This window comes from Miscanthus floridulus, chromosome 2 (genome assembly GCF_019320115.1).
Source record: "Miscanthus floridulus cultivar M001 chromosome 2, ASM1932011v1, whole genome shotgun sequence".
Classification (NCBI taxonomy): domain Eukaryota; kingdom Viridiplantae; phylum Streptophyta; class Magnoliopsida; order Poales; family Poaceae; genus Miscanthus; species Miscanthus floridulus.
Genome location: NC_089581.1, coordinates 165,736,725 through 165,752,126, shown reverse-complemented (window position 1 = coordinate 165,752,126; position 15,402 = coordinate 165,736,725).

Here is a 15,402-nt window from a genome sequence, read left to right as displayed (position 1 = left end):
TGAAAATGTTATAGAACTTATATGTGCTACTTAAATAAAGTTGAAGTGTAAACTTTGTAGATGGCGATGAAATACCTATGATCGAAAAATGAGTTCACTAGCTAGCGTATCTAATAGCCTAGAAATAAAATTTGAAGTGAATCCGATCAAAACTTAGTTAAATTTCTTAAGTCAGAAAATGGTTTGACAAAGCTAAGTTTGGCAATTTTTGTAGGGTAATCGGGTTAAGGAGTGATGGGGTATTAGGGCTTATTTTAGTAGCTTAATATGCCCTCTTAAGAATAGCATAGGTGGTTTGGCGATTAGATCGATGTTTTACGGTCTTTTGAACGCTTTAAAAATCGAGCGCACAACGTTCCTGGCCGGTTTTATCGCGTGCATGCGGTCACCGTGCCTCGGCACTCGGTGTCGCAGCATCAGCTGCCCGACGCACGCACGCGCACCACCGCGCTGGCCTGGCCGCTCTACCCCGTAGTGTCCTTGTCGTTGCCATCCTGGGCCAGTCGCTCTGGTCGGTTTGCTGCCACCTAGGCACCTGCCTCGCGCTGTCACCATCGCACCACAGGCCACCGCCGTCCTATCACCGTGCTGCCTCGCGCTGTCACTGTTGCACCATAGCATGCGCATGTTCCTCTGCGCCGTGTCATCACGTCGGGCGCACTACGCACACAGGCACACGGCACCCCCACGTGCCGCTGCTCTGCCTAGAGTCCGTGTCCTGCCGAGGTGACACAGCGCCCGCTACTCGCCGTGCCTCTGCCTCTGTCGCCTTGCTCTGCCCTCTCGTGCAGCCATTCCTTGTGGCGTCTTTGTCCTCTTCTGTTTAGTGGCAAGCGCCACGCCGCACTCCCCAACTGCCACCGCCATAAATGGCATCGCGCCGACGTCACCGAGCCACGCTAAGGCCAGCTCGTAGCACCGGTCCAATCCAAGTAATTGCGCATGCTAGAAGTTCAATTGGGAATCTAGCTACGCGCCAAGCCCGCCCACTACTACAGCCGTACCGTGTTGAGCTCCAATTTGGAGTTATCTCTACTGTCGGCCACCTGAAGGTCGAACGACGGCGCTCACCCAATTAGCCTCGCACTGTCCACCTCTATCCAATTTCGTGGCACTATGTCTTTGTCTTGATCCCCTCCACCCATGTGCACCCAACTTTCACCGCCACTACCTTCCCGGCGTCGCTGGCCCGGTCGTACCACCGTCGCCCGTCGCAGAGCTTGCTGTGCGCACGTGGCCGGACGCACCCCGTCTGTCCTCGGCCAAACCTTCTCCACAGTAGCCACCTAGGTACGCTAGTGGTGCTTTAGGGTTAGCTATCTCTCATTGTGGTGGCTTAGGGTGGCCGGCGTGGTCGTGCCATCGTCGCGCGTGGCCACCATTGCCGCGAACTCCATCGCCCCTGTACCTTCAGCTAGGGTAAGCTCTAAGGTCGTAGGTGTGGTTCGGCTCGCTAGCTTGGTCGAAGCGGGTCACGGTTGGTCGGCATGGCCGCCCAGGGCCGTCGTCGCTGCGTCGGTGCGCGCGTGGGTGCCCGAGGACCTGGCCATTGTAAAGACATATTGTTCTGAGGGCTTATCTATAAAACGCTGGCGGTAGGAATAGTTCTACAAACGTCAGGGTGAATCATCGATAGCTCGAGGGCATTTTTGCAAAAAGATCGGCGTGCGTAGGCCTCCCCGTCGTGGGCCGTCGCCACGCGGTTGGGCCACGTCAGTGGATCGTGCGTGCGTGCGCGCGATGCGTGGGAGTGGGCCGCACCGCTCACTCGAGGGTCCCGCGGTTGGATTCAGTTTTCTGTTTTCCAGGGAATTAGTAAATGTTTATTCAATTTAGTTTTGAGCTGATCTTTGAAAAATTATAGTAAATTCTGTATGTGTCCAAAATTAGGGAAAAAATTTATTAAGTTCACAAAAATGTTATCTATCTTTTGGTATAGTTAGTTTACAGTTACCTACGATAATGATAGATCCATTAATTCATTTAAGAAAGCTTAGTATTATCTAGCTTAATATTTGTAGAAATTTTTGTGGTAAATTGGTGATAGCTTTAGCCATAAAATTTTTATAGTAGGTTCATTAGATTATTATGTGCTCACTGTAATTTTTATAGCCCTAGAGTAGGTTGATAAATAGAGTAGCTAATACTCCTTGTTTTATCATATATAGAGTAAATCGATATTAAGAATATGATTCTTTTGATGGGCACAGATGGATCCTTGTATATTATCAATAGATGTTTATTTTTATTCCACTATTTAATTTTCACACTCTGAATTGGTAATGTAATAATGCAATTTCTAAGAACTCTGGATGTATGAAATGGACTAAGTAATGTAAACTCATTCTTATTATTGGATCCTGCGGGAAAAATGTGGATTTTTTGGGCTCACCCTTAGGGTGTGCTCGACGAAATCTGCCTGATGTAGCTCACTCTCAGGGTGCTTAATGTCTAGTGGTAGACAAGCCCTAGCAATATGGTCTATCTAGGGTAGTGGCACTGGTTTTATCTAATCAGTTTTCTGTAGGTACACTGACTTACGCTGCGTAAGAATCATTTAGCAAGGGGAAAGTGAGTGTGCAATGTACCGAAAATTTTGCGAATACCGTTATATTCCATATTGAGTGAACATACAGGTCGATGCATACATCATGATAAGAGAATCTTGTTTAAACTAAACTCATCCTACATGTATAATTGGATTAGTGAATTGATAGGATAAACTAAAAGAATGCTTTAATAAATGCCTTATCATTTCTCTAATCTCTTGTTCCTGATCTGGAGGGTTGTTCTAAATGGTTGGTTCCTATCTGTTATAGATGAACCTGAGATCTAGTTGTAGGAGCACCAGTGCCGGAGCGGGCCACAGTCTTGGCGAAGGCCAAGGTGAAAGTGGACGGGGCAATGGGAACGGCAATGGGGAGAGACATGAGGCTTCACTTCTAGCTCCTCCTCCACCACCGCCACCTCCGATGACTCATGCAGAGATGATGGTGGAGATGTTGGTTGCTTGTCGTGAGTCAGCCTGTGCCATGGAGCTGCTATCATAGGCTATCGGTGGCTTCATCCGTGGAGGCTACGGAGGCAATGGTGGAAATGAGGGTGGTGCCCGCGGTCCTGAGGGACCCTGCTCTTATCAGAATTTCTTAAAGACACACCCACCCATGTTCATGCTGATGGCTGAACCTCTAGATACGGAGCATTGGCTTTGTATTCTAAAGCAAAAGTTTCTGCTTCTCACCGTAACTAAGGAGTAGAAGGTGCGCTTTGTAGCGCAACAGCTGTTGGGATCTACTAGTGCATGGTGGGACACATTTAATGCCATGCAGCTAGCGGATCACCAGGTGACCTGGCAGGAGTTCACTATGGCCTTTAGAGAGTATTATATTCCTGCTGGTGTTCTAAATAGGAAGTTGATAGAATTTTTGGACCTAAGGCAAGGAAGCATGTCCGTGATGGACTATGTCAACAAGTTCAACCACTTGTCACAGTATGCTGGGACTCACGTTGATACGGATGAGAAGAAGAGGGATCGTTTCTATCGCGGCCTCTTGCATCTTGTAGAATGAGTTATATACAGGAAACTACCAGACCTTTGGGGCAATGATGAACGCTGCTATTGTTATGGAGGGATTGCAGCATGACTCTTAGGTAGAATGGAAATGCAAGCGGGTGGTTACTGGGTCTTCTAGTCACCCCCAGGTGCAGAAGGTGCAGGTTGTTAGGTGGGTGCCCTATCAGTCCTTGGCTAGGCATTCATTTTGATAGCCTTAGCAGACCTTTCATGCACCGTCCACTCAGTATCATACACCTACTCAGTAGGTGCAACATTAGCAACCCCAGGGACAACAGGTCCTACCTCGTCAAGGATAGGGGAACAAACCTGATGCTTGTTTTAAGTGTGGCAAGGAAGGCCACTATGCCTAGAAGTGTCCACAAAACCAGCCTACCCAGTTTGCTCAGCCCTTAGCTAACTCCCGCCTGATCAAGCAGACAGTTATAAAGAAGAAAGTGCCAGTCAGCCGATCTAGGCAGGTTAATTTCACAGAGGCTAAGGAAATATTACAAAATGAACCGATGACGGCTGGTATGTTCACCATTGATTCTCATCCAACTTATGTGTTGTTTGATTCTGGTGCATCACATTCATTTATGAGCATGGGATTTGCACATCGGCATAATATACCTCTTATGGCTATACCTTTTACCTATAGAATCGGTACTCTAGGTGCGCAATTGTGCGTTAATACTCATACGGACACAGTTGGCTTAGTGCTAGCCACTCACACTTATCGTCTCCAGTTCATGGTGCTGCTTGGACAAGGCATTGATGCAATTCTAGGAATGAACTAGTTATGTGTATATGGGGTAGTCTTGGATTTAAAGCAGAGAGTTATTGAGTTATGGCTTTCTTTTTCTGAGGATAGGATGTCTCTTCTTATGCCCTTAGATTCAGTCTTACCTATTGCTGCTCATGCTAAAGCTTCTCCTGCTCTTGCCTCTATTTCTATGGTATGTGAGTTTCCAGATGTCTTTCTTAAAGATCTACCTGGGTTGCCACCGGATAGAGATATAGAGTTCTCTATTGAGTTAGAGCCTGGCACTACTCCTATCTCCCTATGCCCATACCGCATGGCCCCAAAGGAATTGGCTAAAATGAAGAAGCAGTTAGAAGAGTTGTTGGAAAAGGGATTCATCCATCCTAGCACTTCACCATGGGGTTGTCCAGCTATTTTTGTGAAGAAGGATGACACTCTTCAGATGTGCGTAGATTACCACCCTCTCAATGCAGTAACCATTAAGAACAAGTATCCTTTACCTCTTATTGATACTTTGTTCGATCAACTAGCTGGTGCCAAGGTGTTCTCCAAAATTGATCTCCATTCCGGCTATCATCAAATCAAGATTAGACCACAAGATATACCAAAGACAGTTTTTTTCTACTAGGTATGGGTTGTTTGAATACCTAGTCATGTCTTTTGGTCTCACCAATGTTCCTACATTCTTCATGTATCTCATGAACTCAATCTTTATGCCGGAGTTGGACAAGTTTGTGGTGGTATTCATTGATGATATCTTGATATATTCCAAGAACAAGGAAGAGCATGTCCAACACCTTTGGATAGTACTGACTCAATTAGGGAACACAAGCTATATACCAAATTCAGCAAGTATGAGTTTTGGTTAGACCGAGTACAGTTTTTGGGACATATTCTGACACCTGAAGGTATATCTATAGATCCAAGCAAGGTGCAAGATATACTAAATTAGAAGTCTCCCAAGTCAGTGCACTAGATTCGTTAGTTCCTTGGTCTTGCTGGATACTATCGGTGCTTCATTCTTGACTTCTCCAAGATAGCCTAGTCGATGACCAAGCTACTCCAGAAAGAGTCCAAGTTTGTTTGGAGCCCGACTTGCGAAGAAGCCTTCCAATCTTTGAAGAAATTTCTTACCACTGCTCCTATTCTTGCCCAACTAGATATTGATAGACCTTTTGATGTATATTGTGATGTCTCAAAGACAGGGTTGGGATGTGTGTTTATGCAGGATGGGCGTGTGATAGCTTATGCTTCACGCCAGCTAAAAAAGCACAAGGTGAATTATCCCACCCATGATTTAGAGTCGACTGCTGTGGTGCATGCTCTAAAAATTTGGAGGGATTATTTGTTGGAAAACAAGGTTCATATTTTTACAAATCACAAGAGCCTCAAATATATTTTCACTCAGTTCGAGTTAAATATGAGGCAAAGGAGATGGTTGGAATTGATCAAGGATTATAACTTGGAGGTACATTACCACCCTGAAAAGGCCAATGTGGTAGCTGATGCTTTGAGCCGGAAGTCATATCAGGTTGAAGAAGCACCTTTATCTCTCAACCATGCTGAGGTGCTAGCTCAGATTGCCTTAGTCTTAGAGATACTTGAGCAGATTATCATGGAGCAAAGGCAAGACACTTTAGAAATTCCTTACATCAAGAAATTAATTGCCGAAGGGCATGTCCTTAGTTTAGTGTTGATGAGCAAGGGGTCATAAGGTACAAGAACAGATTGGTGTTTCCATCAAATGAGGAGATTAGAAGGAAGATTTTGAATGAAGCTCACCATTCCAAATTGTCTATTTATCCTGGCAGTAACAAGATGTACCATGATTTGCGCCACTTGTATTGGTGGTCCAATATGAAGCAGGATATCACCAAGTACGTCGTGGAGTGCGACACTTGTGGGAGAGTTAAGGCAGACCACATGCGTACCCCAGGATATTTGCAGCCCTTGCCCATTCCTGTTTGGAAATGTAAAGATATTTCCATGGATTTCATTATGGGTCTACCCCACACATCCAAGGGCTATAACTCTATTTGGATCATTGTGGATCGCCTTACCAAGTTAGCTCATTTTCTCCCAGTGGATTCTAGATATTTGGCTAGAAGGTATGCCAAGCTATATTTTGATTGGATTGTGACCCTACATGGAGTTCATCTTACTATCATCTCTGATAGAGGGTCAGTCTTTGTCTCCCGGTTTTCGGAGCAACTTTAGCAATATCTTGGTGCTAGTCTCCTTAGAAGTTCAGCATATCATCCACAAACGGATGGCCAAATAAAAAGGGTAAATCACATACTTGAGGACATGTTGAGAGCTTGTGCCATTTCTTTTCTTGAGAAGTGGGACGAATGCTTTAACTTAGTTGAGTTTTCTTATAACAATAGCTATCAAGAAAGCATTCATATGGCACCATTTGAAGCTCTATATGGAAAGAAATGTAGGACACCACTTAACTGAGTTGAAGTGGGAGACCATGGATATTTTGGGCCTGATTTCATCAAAGAAGCTTGAGAGCAAGTCAGTGTTATTTAGAGTCATTTGAAGGTAGCTCAGAGCCGACAGAAAGCTTATGCGGACAAGCGAAGAAGGCCTTTGTAGTTTGTAGTTGGGGATCATGTGTACCTCAAAGTGTCTCCTATGAGAGGGGTGCATCGGTTTGGTGTTCGTGGCAAGCTAGCCCCTCGATATGTGGGTCCTTACAAGGTTTTAGAGCAGTGTGGCCTAGTTGCTTATTGTCTCTAACTTCCAGATAGTTTATCGGTGGTACATGATGTGTTCCACGTATCCCAGTTGAAGAAGTGTTTGCGGGTCCCTAATGAAGCTGTGGAAATTGAAGGACTTCCCCTCTAGCCTGACTTGACGTATATTGAGCATCCTATCAAGATCTTGGACGAATAGGAAAGAGTGACTAGAAATAATGTGGTGAAGTTCTATAAAGTTTAGTGGCAAAACCACTCAGAGGATGAAGCCACATGGGAACAAGAGAGCTATATCTTGAAGCATTAACCCCATCTTCTTCCTGGTTCATCGAGGTAGTTGTCTATAATGAATTGTAATTCTTATCTCTTTTCCCACACTAGACACATAAAATTTTGGGACAAGATTTTGTTTTAGGGGGGTAGATTTGTAACACCCTTTGTGTTACACTATAAATCTTTTGCTAAAACATGTCATGAGCATCATGGTTATGTGTTAATGCATGTGATATAGTGTGTAGATCGATTTTCGTAACTCAAAATGATCAACGAAAACGCGAAACGAAAGTTACATTTCAATGTCACGTTATATCATTTAGTGTTTTAAAAAAATTATTAAGCAAAAATGCTATAGAACGTATATGTGCTACTTAAATAAAGTTGAAGTGCAAACTTTGTAGATGGCGATGAAATACCTGTGGTCAAAAAATGAGTTCACTAGCTAGCGTATCTAATAGCTTGGAAATTGAATTTGACGCGAATCCGATCAAGACTTAGCCAAATTTCATAAGTCGGAAAATGGTTGTGACAAGGCTGAGTTTGGCAATTTTTGTAGGGTAATTGGGTTAAGGAGTGATAGGGTATTAGGGCTTGTTTTAGTAGCTTAATATGCCCTCTTAAGAATTTCATAGGTGGTTTGGCGATTAGATCGATCTTTTAGGGGTTTTTGAACGCTTTAAAAATCATGCGCACAATGTTCCCGACCGATTTTATCGCGTGGACACGGTCAACGTGCCTCGGCACTCGGTGTCGCAGCGTCGGCCGCCCGATGCATGCACGCACGTGCACCACTACGCTGGCCTGGCTGCTCTACCCCATAGTGTCCTTGTCGTTGCCGCCGTGGGCTAGTCGCTCTAGCTGGTCCGCTGCCGCCTGGGCGCCTACCTTGCGCTATCACCGTCGTGCCACAGCCTGCCGCCGTCCCGTCACCATGCTACCTCACGCTGTCACCATCATGCCACATCATGCACATGTTCCTCTATGCCATGTCGTTACGTCAGGCGCACTGCGCGCGCAAGCGCGTGGCACCCCCACGTGCCGCTGCTCTGCCTGGGGTCCACATCTCGCTAAGGCAACACAGCGCCCGCTGCTCACCATGCCTCTGCCTCTGCCACCTTGCTTTGCCTGCACATGCAGCCATTCTCTGTGGCGTCTGTCCTCTTCTATTTAGTGGCAAGCGCCATGCCACGCTCCCCAACCACCACTGCCATAAATGGCATCGCGCCGGTGTCACCAAGCCACGCCAAGGCTAGCTCACAGCACCGGTCCAATCCAAGTAATTGCGCACGCTAGAAGCTCAATTGGGAATCTAGCTATGCGCCAAGCCCGTCCACTGCTGCGGTCGTACCATGTTGAGCTCCAATTTGGAGTTATCTCCGCCGTCGGACACCTTAAGGCCAAACGACAATGCCCACCCAATTAGCCTCGCACTATCCACCTCTATCCAATTTTGTGGCATTGTGCCTTTGCCTTAATCCCCTCAACCCTATGCACACTCCACTTTCATCGCCACTGCCTTCTCGGCACCGCTAGCATGGTTGAGCCACCGTCGCCCGTTTGCAGAGCTTGCTGTGCGCGTGTGGTCGGACGCACCTAGTCCATCTCTAGCCAAACCTTCTCCACAGCAGCCACCTAGGTATGCTAGTGGTGCTTTAGGGTTAGCTATCTCTCACTACGGTGGCTTAGGGTGGCCGGCATGGTCGTGCCGCCATCGCGCATGGCCATGTGTCATGGCCACCATCGCCATGAGCTTCGTTGCCCCGGTAGCTTCGGCTAGGGTAGGCTCTAAGGTTGTAGGTGCGGTTCAGCTCGCTAGCTTAGTCGGAGCGGGTCCAGGTTGGCTGGCATGGCCACCTAGTGCCATCACCGGTGCGCACGAGGGTGCCCGAGGACCTAGCCGTGGTAAAGACAGATTGTTTTGAGGGCTTATCTATAAAACGCTGGCGGTAGGAATAGTTCTGCGAACCTTGAGATGAATCATCGGTAGCTCGAGGGCATTTTCGCAAAAAGATTGGCCCATGGTTGGGCCGCGCCCGCGTGGGCTACGTCAGTGGATTGCGCGTGCACCCGCGATGCGTGGGAGTGGGCCACGCCGCTCGCTCGTGGGTCGCACGGGTTGGATTCAGTTTTTCGTTTTCTAGGGAATTAGTAAATGTTTATTCAATTTAGTTTTGAGCTGATCTTTGGAAAATTATAGTAAATTCTATAGGTGTCCAAAAATAGTGAAACAAAATTTATTAAGTGCACAAAAATGTTATCTATCTATTGGTGTACTTAGTTTACAATTACCTACAATAGTGATAGATCCATTAATTCATTTAGGAAAGCTTAGTATTATCTAGCTTAATATTTGTAGGAATTTTTGTAGTAAATTGGTGATAGCTTTAACCATAAATTTTTTACAGTAGGTTCATTAGATTATTATGTGCTCAGTGTAATTTTTGTAGCTCTAGAGTAGGTTGATAAATAGAGTAGCTAGTACTCCTTGTTTTATCATATATAGAGTAAATCGATATTAAGAATAGGGATGCCTTTAGTTGCTAAAATAATGCATGCAACGTTTCATACCTGTTAGTGGAATAATAGGTAACTTAGCATCTTAGTCGGTAGAGCTAGCTTAGTAGCTTGATAGATGTATTTTATTTTAAGAGTTGTTGTTGTCGTATTACTAAGTGTTGCATCATCATTTCATGCATGTAGATAACGAGTTGGTAGAGTTCGTGCCTACGGGCGAACATGAGTACGAGGAGATCATTGAGGAGTATGAGGAGGAGATTCTCATACATGAGGAAGCCCTGGAGCCATCAGTTGCTGACTTTGTTGACACCTCACCTGCCTAAGGCAAGCCTTGGTGCATAACCTATATTTTTAATGATCATTGAATATATATGTCAGTGATATGCATTTATATTACAGGCATTTTATGGAAACTATATGCATAGATAAACTTACCTATGAGTCCTACTAGTATAGGTCAAGTAGCTGCTATGCTCAGGATTTTGATAGCGTGAGTAACCTATCGTTACTCGCAATAGGTGATTATTATGATCACTCATGATAAAATGGTGAAAAGAAAAAATGGAGATTAGATAGGTATATGGTATGGGTATTGGTGGGTGTAAGAGGTTGTGTCCTATGGCCAACAGGGCATAGCTTGGTTACACTTTTTCTCTGTCTGCGTCAGTTAAGGACCGATCGTTGCATTAGGTTCTAGGCAAGTCATAGACTTATTATCCTGAGCACATACTTGGGTATGGGCGTAGGGAAGGCTTGTTGCTCTCTTATCATGGGTTTTGGCTTTTTTTCGGACCGACTAAATAGAGGCAGGGATGGTGGAGGTCTAAGCACTGTATTGAGTCTGAGACTTAGGAGCGGGGGCTTGGAGTTCAAGTTTAGATGGGGACCTGGACCCCATGATAGGAGAGTGATGGGCTGGTCCTGCTTGTGCCTGGGGTACAAGCGGGGCATGTGTTTCAAGGTACCTAGCTAGGCACATTGATTCATGAATCATCGGTGATCTGGTACGGCTTATCTATAGTCTAGCACCGTAGTAAGAACTAAAAGATAAAAGGTGATGAAATGGAACTGTTTACTCAACTCTTGCTTAAAAGTAGAACATGTGCTTATATAGAATGGCTAGATAATGAATTAATCATGACTGCTAATAATAACATAAATAAAGATTCATTATTAGTATTGCTTTCCGTAAAAAGGAAACACAGCAAATCATAAAGCTTATCATATCTCTTGGAGTCAGGAAATTATTCCCACTAGTCGGATAAGTCTTGCGAGTACATTGTATACTCAGGGTTTATTTACACCTATTATAGGTGTAGCTTGAGGAGTAGGCATTGTATGAAGGATTCTTTTGCTGGGCACAGATGGATCCTTGTATATTATCGATAGATGTTTATTTTTATTCCGCTGTTTAATTTCTGCACTCTGAATTGATAATGTAATAATGCAATTTCTAAGAACTCTAGATGTATGAAATGGACTAAGTAATATAAACTTATTCTCATTATTGGATCCTATGACAAAAATATGGATTTTTGGGCTCTCCCTTAGGGTGTGCTCGACGGAATCCGCCTGATATAGCTCGCTCTTAGGGTGCTTAGTGTCTAGTGGTAGACAAGCATCTCCATACGTGCGTTATTTTGGGCGGTTCTGCCATAATAAGGCAATGGGATTTAAGGCTGCAGATGAGAGGGCAGAGGAAGCAGCTAGGGAAGCAGTGCCTATCCTTACCATGACAGCTGAGATGCAAAAGGATATGGGTAAATCTATTGTTCTAGTTGATGACAATGTGCCTAAGGAGCCAATGTTTTAGTGGGATAGGGACAATCCTGACATGTCTGTTGGTGTTTGTTACCCTAGTATGGATGATTTTAGGCTAGCAGTGAGGCAGCATGCCATAGTAAAGGAGTTTGAACTTGCTACTGCTCATTCAGATACTCAGAGGTTTAGGGGTCACTGTGGGTCTCTTGGCTTCCCTTGGATTATTAGAGCTAGGACACAACATGATGGGAGTGTCAGGGTACATTTTTTTGGCTATGTTACTCACTGTTTGATTCTCTAATTGTTCATTGTTTTATCAATTGATTACTTATGATGATGTGTGGTGTGAATTTGTAGGTTCAAATAAATGAAGGAATACACAATTGTGCTTCTAGAGCTAGAGTTCTTGGGAAAATGGCATCATAGGCTTGGGTGGCAGAGAGGGTCATACCCTTACTGAAGAAGAAGCCAAGTATGGGTCCAAAGGTAGTGCAGGAAGAGCTTCAAGACAAGTACAAAATAGAGATCCCATATCAGACTGTTATCTATGGTAGACAAAGGGCAGCCAACAAGTTGTTTAGAAAATGGAATGATTCATTTGATTGGTTGTACAGATTCAAGGCAGAGGTAGAGATGAGATCACCAGGTAGTATATTGGAGATAGACACAGAGACTATGGATGATAAGGTTCACTTCAAGAGATTTTTTTATTATTTCAAAGCTGCTATTGATGGTTTTAGGAATGGTTGTAGGCCATACATCAGTATAGACTCTACAGCCCTGAAAGGGCTTTGGAATGGCCACCTGCCTGCAGCTCAAGCTTTGGATGGCCATAACTGGATGTACCCCTTGGCATTTGGTTTTTTACTCAGAGACCAAGGAGAACTAGACCTGGTTCATAGAGCAACTTAGCAAGTCCATAGGCCCTATAGAGAACCTAGTTGTCTGCACTGATGCTTACAAGGGCCTTGAAGCCGCAGTGGCCAAGGTTTTTCCTAACAGTGAATAGAGGGAGTGCTTCAGACATTTGGTGGACAACATGAAGAAGTACTACTCAGGAGATGTTTATGCGAAGAACATGTGGCCTGCTGCAAGGGCATATACACCCCACAAATTTAAGTACTTCTTTGACAAGGTAGTAGATGCTAGTCTAGATGTGCTTAATTGGCTCAAAGAACATCACAACCTGCTATGGGCAAGGAACAAGTTTACCACAGAAATCAAGTGTGACTACATCAATAATAATCTGGCTAAGAGTTAGAATGTCTGGATTAAGGAGCACAAGGACATGCGTGTTCACTGCTTGGCTGATGCTATTAGAGAGAAGACCCTCACTCTTTTTGCTAAGAGGAGGAAGATAGCAAATGCACTGTCTCCTGGGATACTGCCTGTAGTTATACATCAGCTCAATGCAAGCTCTAGGAGTTTAGGCCATCACAAGGTGACTAAAGGGCACCCAGAGGAAGCAGAAGTGACTGAGATTTACAAGGATGAAGAGGTTAGAAGGCATGTTGTCTACGTACCACAACATGTTTGCACATGTAGAGAGTGGCAGCTGACTAGAAAGCCTTGCTCACATGCATTGGCTATCATCACAACCATGAGGCAACCCAATATGGATCAGTATGTGGACAAGTACTACTCAGTTGAGAAGTTCCAGGCTGCATACCATGGGATCATTCCTAGCATAACAGATAGAGGACAATGGCTAGAGGTGGACAAGGGCTTCAAGTTTAGTTACGACTTACGAAGAAGACTAGACCACTAGGAAGGTAGAAAAAGAAAAGGCATCTTGCTCCAGGTGAGAGAAGTGGCAAAGCAACAAGGCAAGTGAAATGCCCTAACGGTGGTGAGTATGGCCACAAGAGTGGAAGCTGGAGGTGTCATCTGACTGGCATAAAGAAAAGGTAATTTGCACACTAACTGATTTCTATTATTGTTGCCTTCAAACCATGATATCTAACACTAGCATTATAGGAAAAGAACCAAGAAGTCCGCACCTAGATCTGGAAGAAGAACAAGACAGGCCATACACGAAGTGGAGCAAACACACCTAGGATAAGGGCAGTAGTGGCTAGAGAAGCAGCAGCTAGGGCAACAAAGGAGACCCAAGAAGCTATAGCCAAGGCATCTACAGCAGCAGAAGTTGCAACTGCTACTGAGAGGGATGTCCTAGATGTGCCACCACTTGAGGTTGAGCCTCCACCGCCATCACCACCCTCTACAAGCACTAGGAGGTATGCCATACTTAAAAAACATTACAACTTGTGTAATTGAGGTCATTCTGATGTAATTTCTTCACAAATAGGAACCTATGCCGTGAACTCCAAGTTGTGATTGAGCTAGATGAAACTACAATAGTAATTGTTGACCCACCTCCTAAGAAGTTCACTCCAAGGAAGAAGCAGCTGGCAACCAAGACCAAGAAGAGTCCAGCCAAGAAGGAGAAGAAGTGAGTGAATGGAGTGGAAAAACAGCAGGGAGGACATTCATTTTAGTTGTAAAAGGCCCTCAAAATGACTTCTTTTGTGTAATTGAGGCCTTGCCTTGGCCAAACATGCTTATGTAAGTGGCCAGAACTATGTAAGTGGCCTGAACTATTGTATGTGGCCAAAACTTGTGGCAAGTCCTCTGAACAACTCTATTTGATGTGGCCTAAATGTAGCACTGTTGGTTGGTTTATGGTTAATGTGTTCCATCTGTTATGTGTGATCTGTTATGTTGAATCTGCCATGGTTAACATGTGCCTGATCTGTCTTGTATTTGTTATTAACATGTACAACTGTTTCAGTTGATCTATCTTGTGTTTGTTACTGAGTTAAGACACATTGAAACACAATTTACACATTGTCACATTGAAACACAATTTTCATTTCCATACATTGTCACATTGAAACACAACTTTTATTTTCCATATATTGTCACTTTATTGCAACATACATCACAACAAATCCAAAAACAACAGATATAACACACACAATAAACATGTTCATCTTCCAAATCAATGTCTCCATCTTGTGCTCCAGGTCTTTCCTATTGTTGTCGGGACCATTTGGATTGTCAACTGAAACATCTTCATGATCCTCCAACTCTGCCCAGTTGGAGGGGCGAACCTGGATGATGCCCTTCTCCTTCAGCTGCTCGAAGTACTGCTTTTCAAATCTATAGTACCCACACAGCTTGGGAAACTTCAAAAAACCCAAAGTTAGAACCCTAACTGTGACAATGGGGGATGGGTAGTACATAGAACTCACCTCATTCCTCGCACACTTGAAGTACAGATGCCCGTGGTTATCACCATCCTTCTTGGTTCGCCCCTCCACCACCCGAGCAAGCCCGCAGTCCGGGCAAGGGATCAACAGGAAGCCGCTCAACTCACCTACTGGATCCACACAGACGGAGGCGATGCAGGAGCTCCGGGCACCTTGGACCCGACTCCTCGCCCTTGCAGATGACTTGGCGTAATGGGACAGGGACATATCTCGCGGTGGGGGGCGGCGTTGTGCGCGGCGACGACGGCGGCTGGCGGGCGTCGCGCACGGACCAGAGAAAGGAGAAAGGGAGTGGATGGGAGAGAGTGGAGTGGGCAGCGGGGTAATACAAACGCAAGGGGCAGGACGGTCATTTTACATCGGCCTGCTGACTCGGATCCGAGCTAGACAGCGGACCTGGCGTGCCACGCGAACAAAAATGACAAATGTGTATCGTTTTTCTCTCTCCGATACTAAAAACGTAGCACCAAACCTAAAGATGCTATCTCAGGAGTCGTCATTGATAATAATGGTAAAAAGTTAAATATGCCGTCAGCGGAGTTCTACGCGTGCCAG